Consider the following 11950-nt stretch of genomic DNA (forward strand, 5'->3'; position numbering starts at 1 on the left):
CCCACCAAAAGTTGTGTTTAGTGATGAACAGGGAAATCCGTGGGTTTTATATAGAGGAGGAGTTGGTCTCTAGTTTCTTCTGGGTGAGATGCAACACGGATTTCTGGAAGACAGCTCGTTTTTAAGATAAAGGTTTACATTTCATGTTTATGTGGATGAGACGTACAGTGAAACAGAACTCATAAATGAGCTGTATTAACTGAGGTCCCGTACACACGGACATGACAAGGGCATGTTTTAGGTAAACAAAAACAAAAAAAAAAAAATAGAGTTTTTTTTTTGCAGAAGATAAAGAGGAAAGAAAATGTGACCCATCTGCTAGTTTGGAGGGAAACAACTAGGCCAGGTTGTCGCTACGCATGGCTGTGATAAAAGTAGCATGAAGCACAAAATGGAGAGAGACCTCCCCTCATCCACCAGTGGATGGAAACTGTCCGCTCCGCTCCTGTGAAAGTTTTTTGGGATTTTGCAGTTTCCATCAACTGATTCTAATGCAATACTTGAAAATGTGGGTTAAAAAAAAAGCATAGATGGAAACAGCTTGTGACAGAAAGTGTTCAGCAGGTTATATTGTTGTATAATTTAAGCAGTTAATACTTCAGACTCAACTGTAACTTACTATAAAACTTGTCACTCCAGGAGTTGTAACCAAAACCAAATCGACATACTTACAAAGAGACATATCTCAAAAGAACTGCAGCTGTAATGGTAGCAGAAGCTGATTGTAGCACAAAATTAAACAGAGTGGAAAACATATGCATGCCACACTAAGTAGAAGTTTTGTGAGTAAACGCCATGTCAGTTTTTTCCTCCACATCATACTAGCGTGCTGCCTGTTGATGGTTTATGGCAAATAAAAAAAAAAATACAATGTAGTTTGAAGTAACAGCGTGACAAAATGTGAAAAACAGAAGTAGCATCAAAATGCAGGACTGAGATCTGTTAGTCACCTCAGCAAAGGACATTTCATTTTTGAGCTTTATGTTTATTAAACCATTTTTCAGTTGTTTTCTTTTGTCAGTTTTTTTATTTATTTATTTTTTTTAGAAATCATATCTGTGTTGTACAAAAACGGCACATAATATTAGACAAGATAGCATTTGAAACTAGATGCTGAGCCACTGGGCCGCTGTGTTTGTGTGTCTGTGACAGGCTCTCTATTCACCAGAGCACAATAACGCCTCCCAGTACAGCCTCCCCACTGTCCCGTCTGGTGGCCAAGTGGCAGAATGCAGACTGTTCTACAGTATGGTCTCTCTCTTTTTCTTTTTTCTTTTTTCTGGTTTTAGGGAGACACGGTCATTCATGCAGAGCACAAGAGCCCAGTCATTTCAGGAATGACTACCAGCATTCAGAAAGAGGGGAAAACAAAAAAAAACAACACTGAATTTGGGGAAGCGTTTGGCTTGCGTTTGACAGGAGGGTAAAAGGGCAAACGTCCAACCACCGAACCGCGTACGTAGCGGCACAAACAGGCATGCAAATTTGTGGCCCCGAACCATCCCACCCTGTTTCAGTTTCCTGTCAACGGTCACAATGCTATCAGGCAACCCATCCCTATCTTACCGAGTGCAGGCTCAGACATGGCCAAAAGTTTGCAGAGTGTTTCTGTTTGAGAGAAAGAGGGTTTGCTTGTGTGTGTGCGTGTGTGTGTATTTCCCGGGGGGTATAACAAATGAATTCAGTGCACAGGAATGTACAGCTGAGTGTTTTGTGATGGGAAAAAAAAAAAAACTTTTTATGCTTCTGATGACCTCCATATTTAGTTGTTTGTTTCTATTACTTTTGCCAAATGTTGATCTAGAGTTGTTGTTTTTTTCAGCACTAAAAGAATTTGTATGTTTTTTGTTTTTTTTGTAATAACGCTCAACCATTTCCATAAACATGCTAATGTATTTGATGGAAACCAAAAAAATTCAATGATTTTGTCAGTAAGTTCATGCACAGGATGAAATTTGTGTCATTTATGGGCTTTTTTTTTTCAATATTTAAAATGCTTCATCTTGACATAAAAGTTGATAATATCCCCCCTTTTTTTCCCCCTGTTGAAATCTGCTACAAAGACATCCGGCGATGGGAAGAGAGATACGACATTCCCTCTGAGCTCATCTTGTCTCACGTCAGATATCCACTTCAGCCTGCGATTGTTGATAATCTCTGCACATTCGTCTTGCTTCTCATTCCAGCTGTTTGAAGCCTAGGAGAATACCTCCATCCTGTCCTGGCTTGAACACTTTCCCCGCACCGCCTACAGTTCTCTGAAAATAGACAAATAACCCACAGGGAGCATGAGACACATTCAGAGCTCTGCACCTTTAGAAACAGTAAATTGCCTTTCGCCAAGCGTGTTGCGATCACGCCCCCCTCCCCACACACACACACACGTTCTGGGCCCTGCGAGGCCAAAGAGATGTTTACTTGAAGAACGTTACGAGATGAAAGTGGAGCCTTCTTAGCCTTTTTTAGTTAAATGTGTGTCAGACCTATCTGTTATGTTACGTCATCTGAACTCAACTTGATCTGCAGAGGGAAACCATCCTTATTGTTTTGACTTTTTTTTTTTTTTTTTTTGATTACGTTTTTGAGTGTGTGGCATCAAAGTGGCTGGATCCTGTGAGCAAAATCCCTCTAGTTTCTAGGATGTAATTAAAAATGTTATATATAATCAAGAAAGTCTGGCTTTCTGGAATGAAAAGGGAAATATTTTGGACTGGTGCATCTACACTCACACAAATAATTTCTCTTATTTCGCTCTGGGCTTCACAGATTTAAATATCTATATCTAAAAAAGGCATCAATACTGACTGTAAATGCTTGAAACGGAGACATTTCAAGCATACTAATTTAGATTCTGTCTTTATCGACTTGTTGGACATAGAAATAAATAACATGCTGAACAAAAAAAGATGGAATTTGCTACAAATAATCAAATTAAGTTTATCCAAGTAAATACGTTAATTAAGTTGTCATGTTAAAAAAAAAAAGAAAAAAAAAAGAAAACGTAAATAAAAAAACGTAACTTGATTACGGAGCGATAAATTAACTTTTTTTTTTAAGTTAGAACTCCATTTTCTCGCTAACAAGATGCTACTACATAGCATTTGTAATAAAACACAAGAAAATTGTCTTGTTGCACAAAAACAATCCATATACAGTCATCTGAAAAAAAAAAAAACTATGGCATCCTATTAAATACTCAGTTCTCTGAACAGAAATGCTCACATATGGGTGTAAAGTGAATCAGTCCCTGTGGGACGGGGGTCACTCTGCGCCTCGAGTGAAGGAGTTCATTTAGCTTAAGTGATCCACTCAAGCTAAATGAACTTAAGAGCAGAGTGTGCTGCGGCGAAGAAATACTTCACAAAATAATGTAAAGATTCAATCAACTTGGCCAACTACATTATGCCAATGAGACATTTCGCCGTGGGCCGAAATACGGCGAGCGATCATTCATGTCGTAAGATAGACGGACTACAAGTTGCGTGAAAGCTCCCTGATCGGCCTTTTATGTCAGCGACACGTACAAATACATATAAATATGAAGCCGAGCGGCTCTGTGCCAGCTTATACTTGCCCACAAATTACAGTAATAACAGGTTCTACATGTTGCCAGCAGATTGAGAGACGGCAGACAACTGCAGTCAGCAGCAATTAAACGGTGGTGTAAGTGTGTTGTTGTCATGGCGACTAAGCTCTGAAATTCTGTTTCACATTAAAATGCCGCTGCTTTTGTTAGTGTGCCTCTGCATCCTTAACCTCCCCTTCCTCAGGTTGCCTGGCTCTTATGTCATCCCTGCTTTCCATCAGTCTGTAGGAGAACATCAGACGCTGCACCAGTTCACCAGCTTGTCTCCACCACCAGCACCACCAGTCTTTGTGTCTCTTTCTGTTTCTCTCCCTGCTGTGCCCTCATCCATGTCACCATGTTAGACAGTTAGGAGACACATTGTGGCACAAGATGCAGCGGTGGGGGTGGATGATTTGAGCCACAGGGGTTTTACAGTCCGTCTCCCCTCCACCACACACACATTTCTAAAGGAAACGGCGCTGCATTGTTTTGCCCCCGGTGTGCGGAGAGACACCAAGGTAAATCGCTTTATTTGCGAGCCGCCTAGTACGAGAGAGAAAGCCTGACTGGAGATGTGTGGGAGATTTGGAGTGTTTCTGATTTCTGCGACCTTCCTTTTATTTATTTATTTTTGTCTGTTTTAATGCAGTCTGGCTCTGCTGCACGGCGCTAGGCAGGTATTAAGCTCAGACCGTGCACAGCAGCCATCAGGTCTGCGTGTTTCCATGTTGATGGAAGTAGTAGCAGAATTGGAGGTGTGTCTGAAAAATAAGCTGAATATTTTCAAACACATTTGGAGTTGTTGTTTTTTTTGGGTTTTTTCTTATGTCCATTGTTCATTGTGCCAGGAGCGACGTGTCGAGGGAGGTGGCTTTGTGTCAGCCACCTGAAAACTTTGACTTTGTTGTCTCTAAGCGCTGTAACTTTTAGCGGTGCGTTTAGGGCCGCTGTCCAATTGGAAAACTCGCAGCCAAACACGATGCTGCTACCGTTGCGCTGCGCAGACGTAGAGCAATGGGTTATTATGAGCAAATAATTTCATTTTTGTTTCATCAGACCACATAACAGGTCTCCAAGAATTGAAATCATCCTATAATCTTCCTTTTTTTTATTTTAATTTTTTTAGCTTAACCTGTCATTCACAGGTTGTCATTCACAATGACACGAGAGGACCCAAATGTGGGTCCTCTCGTGAATGACAGGTTAAATTGTGTGAATAAAACCATAATATGTCAATAAATGAAGTCAACTTTATTTGTTAAGCACATTTCAGCAAAATGGCAGATCTAAAATAAAATAAAAAAAAAAAATACAGTAACCAATTATGAAACAGCAATAAACATTTGGTCAAATAGCATCATCAAGATGATCAAGAAAATATATATACATGAAACTCTGTTTCTGTGTTTTGCTGGAAGTTTCTTCCAGACCAAATCAAAATCTTATTAAAGGAATAATAATCTCATTACATATAAAATAATCTCATCATTCTTTTGACACTTAGAAAATGTGCCATAATGTTGGTAGATATAAACGACCTAAAACAAGATAAGTTTAGCGATCAAACAGGGGGAAAAAAATATACATAGAGAGAGTTTATATTTCAACCCTAAATAAAGTTTACTTTCTGACATGTCTGCTAAGACACTCAATGGAAACCAGAAACACCCAGGAAACAACGCAGACCTTGGAAGAACCTGCAGACATTTCACAGTAAAGTCACACCCATTCTGCAGAGTCACATGCACTTCTTCCTCTATGTCAGCGACTTTGCCTTTGCCTCCAAAATCTATAAAAAAAAGTTAAATATTTAAAAAAAAAAGAACTTGAGAGAAAGTTGAAAACACATACAGCCAGGAAAATAGGTGGTAAGAACAAGGGGGAGGGGGAAAGGCTAAAAAAAGAAATACACGAAGTTGATTTCTGAGCTATGGCTCAGGGGAGGCTCCATGACTCAGGTAGGCTCATGGCAAGTTGCCTGGAAATAGACAAGCAAAGGCAGGTAGGCAGGAATCAGATCAGCTAGAGAGGAGGAAGACGAGGAAGAGGAGGAGGAGGAGGAGGGTGGAGTTGGAGCAGAGTGAGAAACGAAGAGAGACCGACAGATGACGACCACACAGGCCCGGTGGGTTCTGCTGTTATGCAACAAGAGACGAAAAGGTGCAGACTAATTACAACGCACAATGCAAGCAAACCTCACTGAAGTTGGTCTAATTGTGAGAACAGTTTGCGTGCGTGTGTGTTTGTGTGTGTGTGTGTGTGTGTGTGTGTGTGTGTGCGCGCGCGCGCTGCTGTCTTTTCATGCAGGATTTATCTTTGCCCAGCAGGCAGTGGTATACCATATGGTCCCCAGCGAGTAGATATTCCTAAAGAAACACGTTCGACGCTCACACTTTGACACAAAGAGACGCGGGCTCGCACGTGGACGCTTCACACGCAGACGCGTTGCGTTCGCGTGCAGAAAATGTGACGGGGAGGAAGTTGAGAAAGCCAGACAGACACTGGTAAGCGAGATAGAGCCATCTGCCCCGTTGTTGGATCTTTGCTGAGATCCACGAAAATCACGAACCACACAATTACACAACGAACCAAGCTAGCTCTGTGCTGAGAAAAGCGGTGGGTTATGGTTGCTTAAAATGAATAAATAAATAAAATCGACAGGAAGCTTGAACCGGTTGAAGACATTAGAGGGCGCCTTACCCGAATTCCCCTCAGACATTCGGAACCCCGATGGAAGCGGGAGGTGGGGGGGGGGTTGGGTATGAGTCCGCTAAGCCCCCAGAGCCCATATGGTCTGCAGGCACACACACCCCAAAACGACTAGACAAGCCCAGAGGCTGGAGCCCCAGAGAAGAAACAATGAAGAGACTGAATGAGCATTTATATGTGCGCTCTAACAGTCTTCCAGGAGAATCGTGTTCATGTGCACACGTGACGGCTATTTGTTTGCTAGCGTTCAAGGCTAAAGAGTTTTTTTTTTATTATTATTATTTTTCTGATTAAACTAGCTCTACAAGATAGGCGACATGGTGAAATTTATGTGAGCACGAGTCACGGAAAATAAATAAGGCCAAGAGATGATTCTGTGCCCTCCGATGTGTCGACACTTCTGGTGTTATTATGAATGAGAAACCTGCAGCCTTGCCACGTGCCTTTACTTGTGTGTGTGTAGGTGTGTGTGTGTGTGTGTGTGTGTGTGTGTGTGTGTTTTCCCTCTCTTGGCTCAGATTTGCTTCCAACTCCTTTTGTCGTTGTTTTATTTGGCTACGTCTTGTTAAACAGTTCGAACACACTTTTAGCTTTCCTGACTGCTTACAGCAAGTAGGTGGCTTCTCATTATGTCTGCCAGTTTGTGCACTCAGTGATAACCATCCCAGTTATCAACCTTAACAGAGATTAGGAGGGGCCTCGGAGAGTCAGAGAAAGATCAAGAGAGACACTCAACAGAATAAAGATGAGACGGGTAATAAACTGGATGCTTTTCCTCCAAGGCACTCTTGAGGCATTTATGGGATTGAAAGTTGTACCGACACAGACAGAAAGAGGGGATTGACATGTAACAAATATTCAGCTTACTTGCAACTGATTGGCAGAAGTTGTACATCATGCCATCAATGTGTGATCTATTAAGCATCATGCAGGAAATTCTTTGGCTTTGTTGTTTTTTTGGGGGGGTTATGACTTTGGTACCACACCGTCTTTGTATAAAAGATACTGGAGTCTTTTAGATGCACGAAGCCAACCTTGAATCAGAACTGGCATTACTCATTGTAAGCGAGTTGGACATTGGGATGTCCGAAAAAGATTTTAACGTGGCTCCAGTGTGAAAACAAAGAGACCGAGTTACACTGAATGTAAATATAGACGCGACACTTGGTCCTGAGCTGAAGACGTTTTGCAACAGATCCGTTTCTCTCCAGTATTGTTTGCAAATCTGTCTAAATCTGTGAAGTGCCACCTCACAGGTGTGGCAAGGACAGGTGTCGACAAAAGGACATTCTGAAATGTGCAGAATGGGTCAGGAAACCAGTCAGTATCTGGTGTGACCCAGGCCTGTCACAATAACAAATTTAGCTGGGTGCTAATTGCCCAACTCTCTGCATTAAGGAGATTGAGTGATTTAAAGGCTCATTTTTATTTTATTTTTTATTCTTAACCACTGCTTCAGGTTAACAAAAGTCAGATGCGAGGACATTCTTAATAATTTTGCATTATTAATTAAATAAATCATTTTTTATTGCTTAATATAATTAGAATTAGCTTTAGTCATCAAGTTCATGCACGCAAATATCCTCGTTTTTGGAAATTGTCCCAGAAGTTATTGCAATAAATGATAATATTGTTGTTTAGAGACAATTTTCAACTAATGGCAAAAGAATGCAAGAACACACTCTCAGAAATCAATAAATGTTCTTTACAGTTTAAAGTTTAACACTGGAAGTCTAACACAGTAGGTAGCACAGCAAGAAGGTCCTGGGTTCGATTCCCGGCCCGGGGTCTTGCATGGAGTTTGCATGTTCACCCTGTGCAGCACCCGGGTTCTCTCCAGAGTCCAGAGTTTTAATGCAGAGTTGATTCTTGACAAGAGGCCATTCGATCGCAACACGGTCAGATGGTCCAAGAATAGCTGATAAAGTAAATTAAGAAAAATGTGAGTGGGACAAATAAGAGGGGACAGGCCGAGACATGCCATGGAGGGGCGGGAGAGAGAGAGAGGGAGGGCAGAACGGAGGAAAAGTGAAGGGAAAAGGACAAGAGCAGCAGAAGAAGCGACACTGAGTCACACAGCAAGACAGGAAGTCTTACACGGAGACACCCTTCCTTCCTGTCAGCACCCCGATCACCAACACTGGACACCATTCAGTCTCACATCACATGACACATGTGACAGGAATTATGGCGCAGCGCAAGTGTTGTGGCTGTGCTTGTTCCTGTAATGATAAAGCGTTGTGCCTAAAGTGGCCGCCTTCAGCGAAACTAGAAATTAAAAGAATCCAGTGGGTGAAGATCGTCTTCCTAAGACAAGATTTTACAAAAATCACAATAGCAATAAAGCATCTGTAACGACATCACCCTCCAAAATGTGGACTTCTGACTCGAGATTCCCGTGTGACAGTTGTTTCTATATCCTTGTTTTTGCGCCACCAGAGATTTTATTTGGACTGCATGTGAGAGGAAAAAATGTATTTGAAGTCTAATGATTGACTTTGCAACGGTACTTTATCTCCTCAGAACAACCTCACTTAGAGCTGGAAACAGTTTTCTTGGCAAAATGTAGAAATGCTCAAGGACTGTGAATACATAATCAGAAGTGCAATTCACAGAAATAGGCCTTAATGTAAAATTTTCAGAAAATAATATTCAGGGAATAAAAATAATAAAGTTCAGACCACTTGAAATGAAAAGCAAACCATTTTTTTCTATGTCTGGCATTAAAGCAGATTAACTCTTTAGGTCAGCGAGAGTAACCAAAAGATTTTTCAAATTGTTAAACTCTAAAAATGTTTCGTAATGCGTTCTTTAAAGTCTGAAATTTAGAAAGATATCCCTAAGCATTACCTTCAAACTCCACGAGTTTAGGCAAAACATTGGGGTATCCTCTCACACAATGTTTTTTTTTTTTTCATATGCAGACGACAATTTGCTGGATTTTTTTTTTTTGACCCAATCCTCCGTAAACAACTGGTTGATGCTTACAAGAAAACTCCAACAGGACACTGTGGAAACATGGCGCCACCAAACAATACGTTTTCAACCTTTTGGCATCAAAAATCACGACTTCCCGTCAGTTCGCTGCAAAAGGCCGCATGTTGGTTGTCCACAGCGTGAGTGTAATGTGGGTCAGTAGACTGAGGAATCGGCGTCTCACAGGACACTTCCTCTTCCACAGCACAATGCAGGATATGAGCAATTTTCCCAAAGTCTGGCCTCAAAAAAAAATCCTGAGAAAACGACACACTTTCAGAGGGTCACATGTGGGGCATCTGGAACAACTTTATGATAACTCATGCCGTTAAAGTACAATCCGTCCCCCCGATGCATTGCCAAAACTCTGGTCAACATGAAAAAAAAAAAAAAAAAAGCCCATAAAAACATGGTTTCATGTTGGTGAAAATGAAACTATGAGTCATGCAGTCATACCTAGGAGATGCTGACAGTGATTAGGCTGCATGGACGCGTTTTGCGTCACTCAGGTTGTTGCTTTTATCACACTTATTTCCTGTAAGCGCCTTGACAGTGAGACAGAAACTGTGGCGCTCTGGGTGCGGCTGCTGTGTAGTTTTGTCGAGTGAACTGTGTGACCAGTCAGCTGTGCCACATGCTGATGTAGCTGAACACACTTCCTGTCATGACCAAATATAAAGGGAGACAAAAAATAAAAAGTGCTTTCTGGATTACCAAATGAGGAATCGATATCATTTGAAAAATAAATTCACGGGGAGATAGGTTGTGATTTGCCATTTTAGTTTCATCACCATCAATATTAAGGATTTTTAAGGCACCAAATAAACCTTTAAAAGAAAATATTTGCGGTTTCTTTAGCAGGTTGTTCTCCTGCAGTGTTCTTTTTCTGCTCCCTGCTTTCTTTGGTTTATAAAAAGGAAATGTTGCGTAAACGTGTGTCAGGAGAGCAGCTCGGTGATAAATCTGGACTCTTGGGGTGAAAGAAAAAGGCTAAGGTATAGAAACGGAAGAAGAGAGAAAAAAACGTCCAAATTCATCTATTTTCTATCCTCGGTTATTCTTGCAGGGTTGCCAGGTTTGCTGGTGTCCATCTCCAGCTGCGATTGGACGAGAGACGGGAGAAGGACGCCGCTAAACCCCGTCCTCTCTCCTCCGGCCACATTTACACCGGATTGGCTGAGGTGAGGAGGAAACGGGGCCGGGGAAAACTGGAGCTGAAAGCTGATAGCAAGTTACTTTTTCTGAGGCGCATTTAAAGTCTCTGTTTGTTTAAAAGCCCCAAACACTGGAGAGCCGGGATCAAATAATGAGTGAAGACAGATTTCTCTCACCACAGGGGGGTTCAAGGTTCAAGGCCTTACTGACATCATTCACCCGGTCCTGCTGAAGCAGACAGAGCAAGACGCTGCTTTCCCCGAAGGAGTCAGCAGAGCAACAATTGACAAAAAAAAAAAAAAAAAAAACTATTTCATTTGACAGACATAGATTTTAGAAATATAGATGATGCAGAACTGCTTTGTATCATTGAGTTATCAGCTCTACAGCCACCTGGAAGTTTTTTTTTTTATGTAATTATTCATTTGTAATTACAAATGTATTGAAACAGGATTGAAATCAGATGTAATTTCAATCATTACAGACAGATAGATCAAATAAAGTCAACAATTTAATTTTAAGACTGAGCAGTAAAGTGGATTATGTAAGCGCACAGTGTTTCTTCTGTCGTGAAAAGATGCAGAATAGCCAAAACAACAGTGCAAATGCAATAAAAATAAAAATCAGGAACTGATTCGATTTTTAACTCTTTTTAGAGACTGATACATGATGGTTAACATCTGTAATAAATAACTATAAAGCAACACTTTATTTAATTGGGTCTCGACTGCATCCCAATAGAGCTTTCTAAGATCTGCAGCCATGAGCTGAGCACACGTTTTGTTGTGTCTGTGTGATTTATAGACAGGATGAACAACATCACTTTAAAACATGGCCCAAAAAAAAAGGAAAAAGCTCCAGCTGCTTGGAACATAAATATTAAATAAATATTAAATATATAAGGGATAACTCAACTTTTCCTTAGCGCTGTGACATCTTATTCTTGTAATGAGGAACAGCTGTTAGTTTAAAAAAAAAATAAAAAAACATCTTTATCAACAAAATGAAACAGCTATGGCACAACAATATGCAGCCAGGAAATGGCTCATGTGGGAATAAGATTTATATGTTTCAAATTACTTTCTGCAGAGCCCATCAGATGCTGGTGTAGCTTGTGCCACAGTAAAAACATGGAGTCTGCACACGACCGCACATTTTCTCACTCTGTAGAATGTAGCAGTAATCATCCAGTAATGCTGCCTCTTACTTGGCAGGATGAGACATTTACAGATTTTCTTAAAAAAAAATTAAAAACCAAGTTAATCCAGATGCAAGCAGCAACACTGCATTAGTACCCCTAAAACCAGTCAGTAAAGTTCTTGACATGTTTTAGAAATCGATGTTGGCGAGAAACTGAAGTCCTGACAGGATTTTTAGATGGCTGGTGCTTGTTAGCATCAACAAGTTGCATTAGCATGCAGCTAATGCTAACATGGCTCAACTTCAATTAGCCTACCTTCTTCAGAACTTGCCTATTGAGTTTAACTTAATGGGCTGGAAAACCACCCTTGAAGCCAACTGCAAACCACTTGCACAAGTGTC

The 11950-nt window shown here is 40.9% G+C and overlaps 2 long non-coding RNA genes across 2 annotated transcripts; one reads left to right on the forward strand and one right to left on the reverse strand.

Moving 5' to 3' along the window:
• Positions 1 to 4615, reverse strand: LOC106958751 (uncharacterized). Its single transcript, XR_001427210.1, has 2 exons — positions 3223 to 4615; positions 1 to 2258 (listed from the first exon to the last, which is right to left on the reverse strand). It is a non-coding gene; the product is annotated as an uncharacterized LOC106958751 (long non-coding RNA).
• On the forward strand, positions 1615 to 11642 carry LOC106958750 (uncharacterized). The gene is made up of 3 exons (XR_001427209.1): positions 1615 to 1626; positions 3284 to 3285; positions 8266 to 11642. It is a non-coding gene; the product is annotated as an uncharacterized LOC106958750 (long non-coding RNA).
• Positions 11643 to 11950: the final 308 nt, after the last annotated feature.

Source organism: Poecilia latipinna, unplaced genomic scaffold (genome assembly GCF_001443285.1).
Source record: "Poecilia latipinna isolate Pla-1442-1.1 unplaced genomic scaffold, P_latipinna-1.0 Scaffold1011, whole genome shotgun sequence".
NCBI classification, from domain to species: Eukaryota; Metazoa; Chordata; class Actinopteri; order Cyprinodontiformes; family Poeciliidae; genus Poecilia; species Poecilia latipinna.